Below are 14,794 nucleotides of genomic sequence, written 5' to 3' on the forward strand. Positions count from 1 at the left end.
TCATGATAAGTTTGTATTTTTGTTGTAGCAAGGAGAGGGGAATTTCCTCACCTTCTCTCTCAAGGCAGCTTGTGGTAGGAAAGAAAGTAATGGGCAAGTGAACTGCAGTCAAACGCCCAGAGCAGGAATAGACTTTTGAGACTGACTAGAACAGTTCTCTCTTTTGGGAGGAGAAGGACTACAGCCTTGATTGAAAAGTGGGTAATAATTAAAAAAAATGTTTATATTTACTTATTTATTTATTTACGTACTTAGAGATGGGGTCTCCCTCTATTGCCCAGGCTGTACCTGAGCTCCTGGGCTCAAGTGATCTTCTCATGCCAGCCTCCCAAGTAGCTGGGACTACAGGCACATGACACTACCCCGAGCCTTAGGATCTCTGCTCTTGTCTGTAACTCAAAAAGGTCATGGGGGAGGGTAAATTCACACCTAACTGGGACAACGCATGTATGGGCACCCTTACAACTTAGACTTAAAATGTACAAAAGCAAAATATGTAACCAAATGTGTGTGTCCCTGTAATATTGTGAAATAACAAAAAACGAAGGTTGTCATATTTCTTTTTTTTTATGAGTACAGGATGCCATTTATTTATTTACTTATGTTTTTTAAAATTGACAAGTAAAAATTACATGTATATATATATATACTTTTTTTTTTTTTAAGACAGAGTCTCTTGGCGGCGCCTGTGGCTCAGTGAGTAGGGCGCCGGCCCCATATGCCGAGGGTGGTGGGTTCAAACCCAGCCCCGGCCAAACCGCAACAAAAAAAATAGCCGGGCGTTGTGGCGGGTGCCTGTAGTCCCAGCTGCTCGGGAGGCTGAGGCAAGAGAATCACTTAAGCCCAAGAGTTAGAGGTTGCTGTGAGCCATGTGATGCCACGGCACTCTACCGAAGGCGGTACAGTGAGGCTCTGTCTCTACAAAAAAAAAAAAAAAAAAAAAAAAAAAGACACAGTCTCACTCTGTTGCCCAGGCTAGAGTGCCGTGGCATCAGCCTAGCTCACAGCAACCTCAAACTGTTAGACTTAAGCAATCCTCTTGCCTCAGCCTCCCAAGTAGCTGGGACTACAGGTGCTAGCCACAATGCCTAGCTAATTTTTGTATTTTTAGTAGAGATGGGGTTTTGTTCTTTTTCAGGCTGGTCTTGAACTCCTGAGCTCCAGGGATCCTCCATCCTCAGCTTCTTAGAGTGCTAGGCTTATAGGCGTGAGGCACTGCACCAGGCCATATATATATATGATACACACACATATGTAATATACATGATGTTTTGATATATGTGTTTTAAACCTAGTGGAATGGCTAACTCAGGTGATATAACATATACTGGTCATCGTATTTCTTTCTTTTTTTTTAGAGACAAAGTCTCATTCATAGTTCATAGCAACTTCAAACTCTTGTCCTTAAGTGATTCTCTTGCCTCAGTCTCCCAAGTAGCTGGGACTATAGGCGCCCACCACAATGCCCAGGTATTTTTGTTGTTGTTGTTGTTGTAGTTGTCACTGTTTTTTTTTTTTTTTTTTTTTTTGTAGAGACAGAGTCTCACTTTATGGCCCTTGGTAGAGTGCCATGGCATCACACAGGTCACAGCAACCTCCAGCTCCTGGGCTGAAGCGATTCTCTTGCCTCAGCCTCCCGAGTAGCTGGGACTACAGGTGCCCGCCACAGCACCTGGCTATTTTTTTGTTGCAGTTTGGCCGGGGCTGGGTTTGAATCCGCCACCCTCGGCATATGGGGCCGGCGCCCTGCTCACTGAGCCACAGGCGCCTCCCGGTTGTCACTGTTGTTTAGCAGGTTTAGGCCAGATTCAAACCCATCAGCCCTGGTGTATGTGGCCAGCACCCTTACCAGTGGGCTACGGGCGCCAAGCCAGGTCATCGTATTTCTAATACAGCAGCAGCATCTGGAAATAAACTTAGCACTCTACCCTGCCCATCCTGCACTCCGCCATATGCATATTTTACCACTGCTAAAACTACTTTGAAAATTAGTCCTTGCCCATAATAGAGGCCTGGAAGACAGACAAGATGTCTAATGATGTTATAAAGAAGCCACATTTAATAATTAAAAAGACAACAACTTCACTTTCCCATTTATCTGGGTGGTGAGTGGGTGTCAGGTTTGGAGAAAACCTATGAGATGGAACAAATACAGGTCTGGAGCTGGAAACAAGTGCCTATACCCTTAATTATTCTTTACCAGGCAACACTGTAGGATGCCCAGGGGATATGATTATGGAATCTTGTCTCTGGAAAGACAAAGTAGCAAGATCTCACACTTCTTCATGAATACCCCCTGTTTGTTTCTGTTGACCGTGGAGTCAAGCAAGTGATTTCAGGGGCATCTCAATGAGTCACTGACCAGGCAGAGACTTGTTTCAGGAGCAAGCTCCCTAGGGGCAGGAGGTATGCAGGACAGGAAATGAATGGGCAGTGAGAACTGTGCCTAATTGACAGCACAACCTTCTTTTTCCTGTGATTTCTTCTTTAGACTATTTGCTCTTGCAGCAACACAGCATAGAGCATGTACCATATCTTCAGTGTTTTGTGGCTACTCTGCAAAGTGACTGGGGGCAGGCAAGGTAGATCCCTGCCCTTAAGAAACTTACGCTCTGTAGAGACTCAGTGATACACATTTGAAGTTGGGAAATAATTACAAGGAAATAATTACAACTCACAAATCCTCTCCCTTTGAGGAAAAGATCAAAAGGACCGTGGTACAGTGAATCATTGTCTTTTTGCCTGTTAGGATTGCCCAAGTGCTCTGGGAAAGCATTTGGGCTGGAGGTGACCAGGAGCCAGGACTGGATCTTAGAGGAGGCTCTTCACTTTCCCACTCCCTGCCCTGGATCTGTTTCCTCCCCAGGAGCCTGGGAATGACAGTGTTGGCTCTCTGACTCACCAGGACGTCATAAAGATGGGTGAGACATCGTCTGTCCTCCCTCTTCCACCCTTTGACAGAAAGGCACCTCTGCAGAGGAATACAGGGTGTTAATGCTGATTATAGCAGTTTCGGTTTGCATTTCCATACGCTGGACGATCTAATCCACTCTGTCTAAACATAGAAATCCCATAACTCTGCCCAACTCATCACTCCATTAATCCACTTAACCCCTGGCCAATACATAATCTAAATATTTAATCTTGTCTATTTATTATCTGTGTTTATTCCATGTTCATTCATGGTCTGAGTCTCCTCTCTGTTTATCCATCTCAGCGGAATCTAGTCTAAACCAGGACTGCCCCACAGAGGGGAGGGAGAATGTCTTATTCATTTCTTTCTTTTCTGGCACCAGGATGGAATTTGGCACATAGTAGGTGCTTACCAATTATTTGACGTTGAAGGGCAAGTATCTCTCAGAATAATTTTTTTGGACATCTTCAGAGATATATTTTATTATTTCTTTTTCTTTTTTTTTTTTTTTTGCAGTTTTTGGCTGGGGCTGGGTTTGAACCTATCACCTCCGGCATATGGGGCCAGCACTCTACTCCTTTGAGCCACAGGCGCTGCCCTATTTTATTATTTCTATAGGAGAATCTTACTGTTTCCAATGCCTGTACTGCAAGGTCTGGCATGTGGTATTTGATGAGAAGTTGGATAACTGATCTTTAGTCATACTAAAGATGACTAAAGTGGGAACATACAGGAGAATATAAAAAAGGAGAACTGATCTAAAAGGGGGAAGACTTGGAATCTCTTTCCAGTTCTGCAATAAGCTAGTGTGTGAAGTTGGTCAACTCCATTGAGGCGTCCAGGCCCTTGTTTTCTCGTCTGTCACATGGAGGGGTAGGATTAGGTAAACTCCAGTCTGCACTGGCTCCGTATCCTCCAATACTGAGAGTCACAGGATAAGGCAAGGCATGAGGAAGGGAGTCCTCAAATGTCAGTAGGAACCACTCAAGGACCTACCGAAGGGGCAGGAAAACGGGGAGCCTGTTCCCCTGTACGCCTCCTTCTCACTTTCACTACCTGTCCTTCACAGCCTGGGTGCGGCACTCTGGACATCTGCTCATTCCATCTGCACCAGCTAATGTTTACACAGTGCCCCCTGGATGCGCGGGCCTGGAGTCACCTGGGGGAGGGCGTGCCTGTGCGCAGAGGGCAGGGAGTGGGGCCTCTCGATCCGAAGCCTCCATATGGACTGTATTCCGCCTCCCCCTCCCTCAGGCCTGTGGGTGGTAGAAGCAGAGTGAGGGGGGTCCCTAATTTATTACTCAGTCCTGTTCATTTTCACTCTTGGCTAGTTTTGGGCATTTTTCTTAATGTATTAGGGTCACAATTTTATCAACTTCAGGAATGCTTGAGTGCTCTGTGTGTATGAGAGAGAAAGAAAGAGACTGTGCTAAGATGACATGGGTTCCTCCTTCTCCCCAACCCCCTTTTTTTTTGGAAAAACTTTCCTCTAGAAAGTATTTTGAACCTAAATCATTAGCCATCCCTGCTAAAATAGGATTTCTTTCTCATAACCACTCAACATACGTGTCATCTTCCTATCATGATCACTTTAATTGACTTAGATAAAAGAATGAGACCTGACTTAGCTATTTTTTTTTTTTTTTTTGAGGCAGAATCTCACTCCGTTGCCCCAGGCTAGAGTGTCCTGGTGTCATAGCTCATAACAACCTCAAAACTCCTAGGTTCCTGTGATCCTCTTGCCTCAGCTTCCCGAGTAGCCGAGACTACGGGTGCCTGCTACAATGCCCGGCTAGTTTTTCTTTTTTCTATTTTTGTAGGGACAGGGTCTTGTTCTTGCTCAGGCTGGTCTCGAACTCCTGAGTTCAGGTGATCCACCTGCCTTGGCCTCCCAAAGTGCTAGGTTTATAGATGTGAGCCACCGTGCCTGAACCTCACTTAGCTGTTTCTGACAGAGACTCCCTCAACTTTTATTTTCCTTCACCAATCTGCACTGCTGGGATTCCTTTGTGGACTTCAATTATAATAGTATTACCTACTCCTTATGAAGTACTCTGCCAGGCTCTGTGTTAAATAATTTGTATAACTTGATGTAGGAAAGAAATATTATTTTCATCTTATAGACGAGGAAGTTAAGGTTCAGAGAGGTGAACTGGGATTGAAATACAAGTGTGACTCGATCTGTTCACCCCCTGTAGATGGAGTCTTGAGAAAATAAAATCTTGTTTCAGAGCTCTCAAGGCAGAGTGGGCCAGCGTTCAGGGGATCCTCGCTCTTCAGCCTCCCACATTACTAGGCAGGGGCACCAGGCCTGGCTGTGGAGGAAGTGTGGAATGCAAAGAGAGCATTCTAATGCTACAGCGTTTCCCCAGGGCTATCCCTGACTGGTCAACAGAGTTAAGGTCTTGGCAATAGTTATCGCTGTTGCTGTCCTGGCACCCTTTAGCAGGCACAGCTTTTGGTGGTGCACAGTGCTAGTCCATTCAGTCCTGCAAAGAAGAGTAAGACCTGATCCCTCCTGTAGAAAGGAAGAGGGAAACTTGCCCTTGGCCCTCTGAAAGTTCACTGAAAAATCAACCTCACCAAAGGCAGATTAATAGGAGAAAAGGCATATATATCCATTTGATAACAGTTTTATCTGACACAAGAGCCTTCAGAATAAAGGCCCAAAGATAAAGAAAAACTGTCCATTTTTATGCTTAGCCATGCATAGCCATGTTGCACAGTCATGTAGAAATACAATTAGATAGTCTTGGTGCCCGTTACTCAGTGGTTAGGCACCGGCCACATACATCAAGGCTGGCGGGTTCCAACCCAGCCTAGGCCAGCTAAACAACAAAGACAACTGCAACAAAAAATAGCTGAGTGTTGTGGTGAGCACCTGCAATCCCAGCTACTTGGGAGGCTGAGGCAAGAGAATCTCTTAAGCCTAGGAGTTTGAGGTTGCTGTGAGCTATGATGTCACAGCACTCTACTGGGGGCCACGTGGTGAGACTCTGTCTCAAAAAAAAAAAAAAGAAAAGAAAAAAAAAGAAATATGATTAGATAAAAGGGTATAATCTAATGCTGAGGGACTGAGTTAGAGAACGCAGCCAGGCCTGTTCTGCCTCAGTTCTTCTTGGCCTGTCTGTGCAGCATTCCTTCCTTTTGGGTGTGATGCAGAGTCCCTCTCTGGAATGGGGTTCATGACGTATAGTGAAACAAGATAGGTCAGATAATTTCTTTAGGGCCAGTTTTTACATAGACAGGCAAAAAATTAGAGTAATATTTTTAGGTTTTATGACTGGCTTTAGGGAAGAGGGATTCTATTTTCTTTTCTTTTTTTTTTGAGACAGAGTCTCAAGCTGTTTCCCTGAGTAGAGTGCCGTGGCGTAATAGCTCACAGCAACCACCAACTCTTGGGGTCCAGCAATTCTCTTGCCTTAGTTTTTTCTATTTTTAGTAGAGACAGGGTCTCACTTTTTGCTCAGGCTGGCCTTGAACTCGTGAGCTAAGCAATCCACCCGCCTTGGACTCCCAGAGTGCTATAATTACAGGTGTGAGCCACCGCACCTGGCCGAGCGATTCCATTTTCTATGGCCAGACTCTAGGGAGAATGAGGGGCTAGAGGCAGGAAGGCAAGAAAAGGTCATAGAGTCACTCTTCTAAGGCTGCTTCAGATGCCTTCATTTGGGGGTACTTTCAAGATTCCTCAGTACCCAATGTGATGGAGAAGATGGTACCAGTCATGGGCTGTGTGCTCCCCATGGTCTTAAGAGGAGCCATAACCTTTATTCTCTTTCCAAGGACAGAGTTCTGCCATGACGGTGAGATTACAAGTGTGTAATTTCAAATATACACAAGTAGGAGCCCCTTCAGTAGCACTGGCGGCCCCATTCAGTAGTAACTTGTTCTGACACCTCATGACAATGCTTCCTGTGTTAGATTTATGCGCTTGTGGAAAGGATAGTGTCTGCCAAACAATCAAGGCATTTCCAGAGTGGTACTTGTTTCTAAAAAATTACCTTTTTTTTTTTTTTTTGTGAGATAGAGTCTCACTATGTTGCCCCTGGTATACTGCCGTGACATCACAGCTCACAGCAACCTCAAACTCTTGGGCTTAAGTGATCTCTTGCCTCAGCCCCCCAAGTAGCTGGGAGTATAGGCACCCACCACAATGTCTGGCTATTTTTTTTTTTTTTTTTGGCCAGGGCTAGGTTTGAACCTACCACCTCCGGCACATGGGACCGGCGCCCTACTCCTTGAGCCACAGGTGCCGCCCTTCTGGCTATTTTTTTTTTTTCAGTTTTTGGCTGGGGCTGGGTTTGAATCCACCACCTCTGGCATATGGGGCTGGCACCCTACCCGTTTGAGCCATAGGCACTGCCCATGTCTGGCTATTTTTTTTGTTGCAGTTGTCATTATTGTTTAGCAGGCCTGGGGCAGGTTTGAACCTGCTAGCCTTATTGTATGTGGCTGGCGCTGTAACCACTGTGTTACGGGTGCTGAGCCAAAATTCCTTTTTTTTTTGAGACAGAGTCTCACTTTGTCACCCTCAGTAGAGTGTTGTGGCATCATAACTCACAGCGATCTCCAACTCTTGGGTCTAAGCAATCTTTTTTTTTTTTTTTTTTTTTTGTAGAGACAGGGTCTCACTTTATGGCCCTTGGTAGAGTGCCGTGGCCTCACACAGCTCACAGCAACCTCCAACTCCTGGGCTTAAGCGATTCTCTTGCCTCAGCCTCCCGAGTAGCTGGGACTACAGGTGCCCGCCACAACGCCCAGCTATTTTTTGGTTGCAGTTTGGCCGGGGCTGGGTTTGAACCTACCACCCTCGGTATATGGGGCCGGCGCCTTACCGACTGAGCCACAGGCGCCGCCCCTAAGCAATCTTCTTGCTTCAGCTTCCCAAGTAGCTGGGACTACAGGTGCCTACTATAATGCTCAGCTTTTTTTTTTTTTAGAGACAGAGTTTAACTTTTTTACCCTCAGTAGAGTGCTGTGACATCGCAGCTCACAGCAACCTCCAACTCCTGGGCTTAGGTGATTCTTTTGCTTCAGCCTCCCAAGTAGCTGGGACTATAGGTGCCTATCACAACGCTCAGCTATTTTTTGTTGCAGTTTGGCTGGGGCCGGGTTCGAACCTGCCACCTTCGGTATATGGGGGTGGTGCCCTACCCACTGAGCCACAGGTGCCGCCCAATGCCGAGCTTTTTTTAGAGATGGGGCCTTCTTTTTGCTCAGGTTGGTCTTGAATTTGTGAGCTCAAGCAATCCACCTGCCTTGGTCTCCCAGAGTGTAAAAAATTACTTTTTGATGATGGTGGAAAAGATGTCAAAGTTTCCTAAATCTTCAAGTATTCTCTCAATTCTTTTTGCTACAAACCTTTTCTAACTCCTTGGAAAATAGCAAGAGTGGAAGAGAGTGTTAGGCTGGCAATTTCAGGGTGATAAATATGTAGCCATGTGTATAGGAAGGGATATTTTGGGCACTTAAATTAGCAATAATTCTGAAACACAGGCCAAAATATTTCTTATTAAAGGTAGAACCTCTGTAAGTTGACCACCCAAGGGATTTAGCAAACTGGGTTAACATATGGAGGTGGTCAACATAAGGAACTGTCATTGAGTACGTGTAGTACATGGGCTGTCTCAGGAGTTCGAGACCAGCCTGAGCAAGGGCAAGACTCTGCCTTTACTAAAAACAGAGAAATTAGCTGGACATCATGGCAGGTGCCTATAGTCCCAACTACTTGGGAGGCTGAGGCAGGACCTAAAGGCAGTTGACTTAAAAATTGAGTCAATTTAAGGAAGTAGTCCATGTAGGGAGGTGGTTGACTATGGAGGTTCTGTTGTATTTATAATACTATAGTTTATTTTCCACAGTTGCATTTCATTAAGAAAGATGAGGGTGATTTAACTTTTTGGTGCTTCCAGAATTAATTAATTAATTAATCACTTTTTTGAGATAGAATCTTGCTGTGTTTCCCCAACTAGAGTGCAGTGTCCTCGTCTTAGCTCACAGCAACCTCAAACTCAGCTGGGACTACAGGCTCGAGTGACCACGCCTGGCAATTTTTTTCTATTTTTATTAGAGAAGGAGTCTTGCTTTGCTCAGGCTGGTCTCAAACTCCAAACCTCTAGCGATCCTTCTTGCCTTGGCCTCCTAGAGTGCTGAGATTATAGGCGTGAGCCACCTTGCCTGGTTCCTTACAGAATTTATGTGGGGATATTGTTGTTTTTTTTTTTTTTTTATGTGGGGATATTGTTTCATTATCTCTATACATAAGTACATAGAAAATGAGTCCCTTTAGGTGATATTTAAAACTAATTCTAGGCATTGGATGAAAAATTTATTTAGATTGTATTCAGATTTTTTTTATTGAGACAGAGTCTCAATTTGTCGAGTTGGGTAGAGTGTTGTGGCATCATAGCTCACAGCAACCTCAAACTCCTGAGCTCAAGAGATCCTCTTGCCTCAGCCTCCTGAGTAGCTGGGACTATAGGCGCCTGCCACAACGCCTGGCTATTTTTAGAGACAGGGTCTTGCTCTTGCTCAGATTGATCTTGAACTCCTGAGCTCAAGAAATCCACTGGCCTTGGCCTCCCACAGTGCCGGGATTACAGGTGTGATCCACCTGTGATTACACTGTGCCTGGCTGTGTTTAGATTTTTATTTTGGTTTTGCATATATGTAGATAGTTCTGGGGAAAATTTGGAAAAGGGAACTAGCTGGTATTTCTTCTAGTATGGAACATGCTAAGAGATCCAGCAGACACAGCTCTGCTCTAACAATAAAACTGCATGACAGTGGGGGCCTGGGGTTTGCTGAAAATACATTGATTAAGGAACTACTATGAACCTGGCATGGTAGGTTCTTGAAAATTTATTTAAATAATTGTTTTGCTAAATGATGAATTTCTTTGCTTGATGCTTCCTACTTGTCTGCCAATGAGAGGAAAACAGAACTAGGTCTATGTTTAGTTTTTTTGTTTTTTTTTTGAGACAGAGTCTCAAGCTGTCACCCTGGGTAGAGTGCTATGGCATCACAGCTTACAGCAACCTCAAACTCTTGGGCTTAAGTGTTTCTCTTGCCTCAGCCTCTCACGTAGCTGGGACTACAGGCACCCGCCATAACGCCCGGCTATTTTTTTGTTGCAGTTGTCATTGTTGTTTTAGCTGGCCTGGGCCAGGTTCGAACCTGCCAGCCTCTGTGTATGTGGCCAGTGCCCTACCCACAGAGCTCCGGGTGCTGCCATACGTTTAGTTTTTTTTTTTTTTTTTTTTTATAGAGACAGAGTCTCACTGTACCGCCCTCGGTAGAGTGCCGTGGCGTCACACGGCTCACAGCAACCTCTAACTCTTGGGCTTACGCGATTCTCTTGCCTCAGCCTCCCGAGCAGCTGGGACTACAGGCGCCCACCACAACGCCCGGCTATTTTTTGTTGCAGTTTGGCCGGGGCTGGGCTTGAACCCGCCACCCTCGGCATATGGGGCTGGCGCCCTACTCACTGAGCCACAGGCGCCACCCGCATACGTTTAGTTTTTATGACCAGTAGTCACAAAATACTTTTGAGATTTCTGGGCCTATTGCAAGACTTCTGAATCTTGTTTTGGAAAACAAAAATGCACAGGTATGTGTCAAAATCAAACTTTTATATACCCCTTGACTCAGCAGTTTTGCCTCTAGAATTTCTTCTGCGGAGACAATTGTGGATGTACCTGAAGTCATATTTGTAAGGATGTCCATCTCAGCACTGGTTATAATAATGCAAGTTTGAAACAACTTACATGGCCAGCAACAGAAGGTTGGTTAGATAACACATAGTCTGTATAGTGGGATATCATAACATCATTCAAAATGGTACTGAAAGGCCAGGAGCAGTGGCTCACACATATAATCTTAGCACTTTGGGAGGTGAAGCCAGGAGGATCACTTTAGCTCAGGGAGTTTGAAACCAGCCTGAGCAAGAGAGACCCCTATCTCTACTAAAAATAGAAAAGTGAGCTAGGTATTGTAGTGGGCACCTGTAGTCCCAGTTACTTGGGAGGCTGAGGCAGGAGGATCACTAGAACTCAAGAGTCTGAGGTTGCTGTGAGCTAGGCTAATGCCAGAGCACTCTAGTCTGGGGCAACAGAGTGAGACTCTGTTTCTCAAAAAAAGGTGTGGCACCTGTGGCGCCTGTAGCTCAGTGAGTAGGGTGCCGGCCCCATATACTGAGGGTGGCGGGTTCAAACCCAGCCCAGGCTGAACTGCAACCAAAAAATAGCTGGGCGTAGTGGCCTGTAGTCCCAGCTACTTGGGAGGCTGAGCCAGGAGAATCGTGGAAGCCCAAGAGCTAGAGGTTGCTGTGAGTCCTGTGACATCATGGCACTCTACCGAAGGCGGTAAAGTAAGACTGTCTCTACAAAAAAAAAAAGAAAAGGTACTGCAGAGGAACATTTCATGACATGAAAAGTCGAAATCATGGTTAAAAACCAAGGTTAAAAACCCATGTACCTATGATTGCATTGTTCTTTAAGAACTTACATCTGTTTTTTTTGAGACAGAGTCTTACCATGTTGCCCCTTGGTAGAGTGCTGTGGCGTCACAGCTCACAGCAACTTCAAACTCCTGGGCTCAAGTGATTATCTTGCCTTAGCCTCCCAAGCAGTCGGGACTACAGATGCTGCCACAATGCTGGGCTATTTTTTTGTTGTAGTTGTCATTGTTAATTTAGCAGGCCATGGTGCCTTAACCACTGAGCTATGGGCACTGAGCCAAGAACTTACATTCTCACAGAAAAAGAAAAAGACTGTAGATGTCTGTGGCAAAATGTTACTGATTATCTTTTGTTGGTGAGATTATGACCAAAATTTTTATTATTTATAAATGTTTATAATTACATCTTTCTTTCATAGCAAAAATATATTGCTTTAAAATGTTACATAAAGGCAGGTGTCCTGGCTCATATCGGTAACCCCAGCACTTAGAAGGCCAATGTAAGTAGTTTGCCTGAGGTCATGAGTTCCAGACAAGCCTGAGCAAGAGAAAGAACTTGTCTCTGAAAAATAGTTGGGCGGGCGGCGCCTGTGGCTCAGTGAGCAGGGCGCCGGCCCCATATACCGAGGGTGGCGGGTTCAAGCCCAGCCCCGGCCAAACTGCAACCAAAAAATAGCCGGGCATTGTGGCGGGTGCCTGTAGTCCCAGCTACTCGGGAGGCTGAGGCAAGAGAATCGCGTAAGCCCAAGAGTTAGAGGTTGCTGTGAGCCGTGTGACGCCACGGCACTCTACCCGAGGGCGGTACAGTGAGACTCTGTCTCTACAAAAAAAAAAAAAAAAAGAAAAATAGTTGGGCATTGTGGCAGGTGCCCGTGGTCTCGGCTACTTGGGAGGCTGAGGCAAGAGGATCGCTTGAACCTGAGAGTTTGAGGTTGCTGTGAGCTAAGATGCCATAGCACTCTACTGAGGGTGACCAGGTGATACTCTGTCTCAAAAAAAAAAAAACAGTTATATAAAAAAATATTAAATCAGGGCAGCGCCTGTGGCTCAGTGAGTAGGGTGCCGGCCCCATATGCCAAGGGTGGTGGGTTCAAACCCAGCCCCGGCCAAACTGCAACAACAAAAAAAAATAGCCGGGCGTTGTGGCGGGCACCTGTAGTCCCAGCTGCTCGGGAGGCTGAGGCAAGAGAATCGTGTAAGCCCAAGAGTTAGAGGTTGCTGTGAGCCGTGTGACGCCATGGCACTCTACCCGAGGGCGGTACAGTGAGACTTTGTCTCTACAAAAGAAAAAAAAATATATTAAATGAGAAGCTCCTTTTTGGATGAAAGTTTAAATAGATGCGTGGATAGTCAGTGGCTTGACTTGATTGTAACTCAGGTGGTAATAACTTGTGGAGGGGAGATATTTGACCTCAGGGCTTCTGTATGTTCTAAAACTTGCAGTTTTGTGTTGATTTTTTTTTTAAAAAAAGCTTTATTTATTTATTCGTAGTTTTTGGCCGGGGCTGGGTTTTAACCTGCCACCTCCGGCATATGGGGCCGTTGCCCTACTCCTTTGAGCCACAGGCGCCACCCTTGTGTTGATATTTAAAAATGTGCTATCTAGATATAAATTTTTCTTTTCAAAAACTTTGAAAAATACTTAAGGATTAACCTTTATTTTAATGAGACAGGCAAATGGTCATTGATGTAACTTTGGTGTCATAGCAAGTGCAAGGATGATATATGTAGGCTTGGCACCTGTGGCTCAGTGAATAGGGTGCCAGCCACATATACCAAAGCTGGCAATTTTGAGCCTGGCCTGGGCCTGCTGAACAACAATGACAACTACAACCAAAAAAGAAGAAAAAAAAAATTGCCAGGTGTTGTGGCGGGCACCTGTAGTCCCAGCTACTTGGGAGGCCGAGGCAAGAGAATCACTTAAGCCCAAGAGTTTGAGGTTGCTGTGAGCTGTGATGCCACATCACTCTACAAAGGGCAACTCAGTGAGACTCTGTCTGAAAAAAAAAAAAAAAAGAAAAAGAAAGGATGATATATGTAATAAAACAAATGCTAGCAATGAGGGAGGAAGAATATTTTTGTTGTAATGAATGTACTATCTTATTTCTTTTGTTTTTCAAGATACGGATGGTAATCCTTGCAAGAATTTCTAAGCAGTGAGTTTTTTAGCCTACTATATAATTCTGATGATGGGATTTTATGAAAAAAAAAATTTCAACAATTGTCAACTACTAAGCTAGCATTAAGGGGCTTATGGTGAGGACCTATAACCATTTTTGGTGGGGGCGGGGGTGCTGCTTTTTGTTTCTTTCTTTCTTTTTTTTTTTTAGAAATAGAGTCTCAGTTTGTCATCCTCGGTAGAGTGTGGTGGCATCACAGCTCACAGCAACCTCCAGCTCTTGGGCTGAGGCAATTCTCTTGCCTCAGCCTTCCAAGTAGCTGGGACTACAGGCGCCCGCCACAATGCCTGGCTAGTTTTTTGTTGCAGTTTGGCTGGGGCCGGATTTGAACCCACTACCCTCCATATATGGGGCTAGTGCCCTACTCACTGAGCCACAGGTGCTACTTTGACTTTTTGTTTCTTGTGGTGGGGATTGCTGATAGTAAGAGTCATACAGAGGTTGACAGACATTTCTAGTAGGGCTGGGGTCACTGTTCCCACTGCCTGTACCTCACCCTAGTTAAGGTTAGTTATTGACTAGCTGGCTCAACTGGAAGAATGACTGGATGTGCACTAATGTAATAGTTAATATTAGTATAGTACTTTTGCTTCCCCATGAATTATTAGAGTCAATCCTCTTTGCAACTTTGGGATTACTATTATTTAGAAATGAAGAAGGCTGGGCGAGGTGTCTCACGCCTGTAATCCCAGCACTCTGGGAGGCTGAGGTGGAGGCTCATTTGAGCTTGGGAGTTGGACACCATTGAGACCTTGACTCTAATAAAAATAGAAAAAATTACCTGGGTGTTGTGGTACACCTGTAGTCTCAACTGCTTGGCAGGCTGAGGTTGTGAGGATTGCTTGAGTCCAGGAGTTCAAGTTTGCAGTGAGCTATGATGATACCAATGTAGTCTAGGGGCAACAGAGGAGACTCCATCTTTTTTTTTAGTAGAGACAGAGTCTCACTTTATCATCCTGGGTAGAGTGCCGTAGCATCACAGCTCCAGCAACCTCCAACTCCTGGGCTTAGGCAATTCTCTTGCCTCCGCCTCCTGAGCAGCTGGGACTACAGGCACCCGCCACAACGCCTGGCTATTTTTTTGTTTCAGTTTGGCCGGGGCCGGGTTTGAACCCACTACCCTCCGTATGTGGGTCTGGCAGGAGACCAGAGACTCCATCTTAAAAAAAAAAAAAAAAAAAGAGAGAGAAAAGAAATAAAGAAAATGACTTAAAGGCCAGATGCGGTGGCTCATGCCTGT

At 45.2% G+C, this 14,794-nt stretch overlaps 1 long non-coding RNA gene across 1 annotated transcript in view; it reads left to right on the forward strand.

The window, feature by feature from the left end:
* Positions 1 to 2,576: 2,576 nt before the first annotated feature.
* The window catches only part of LOC128594866 (uncharacterized), a 44,406-nt gene continuing 32,188 nt past the window's right edge, over positions 2,577 to 14,794 (forward strand). The window contains exon 1 of the long non-coding RNA XR_008382645.1: positions 2,577 to 2,921. This is a non-coding gene — a long non-coding RNA (uncharacterized LOC128594866). The remainder of the gene's footprint in view (positions 2,922 to 14,794) is intronic.

This window comes from Nycticebus coucang, chromosome 9 (assembly GCF_027406575.1).
Source record: "Nycticebus coucang isolate mNycCou1 chromosome 9, mNycCou1.pri, whole genome shotgun sequence".
NCBI classification, from domain to species: domain Eukaryota; kingdom Metazoa; phylum Chordata; class Mammalia; order Primates; family Lorisidae; genus Nycticebus; species Nycticebus coucang.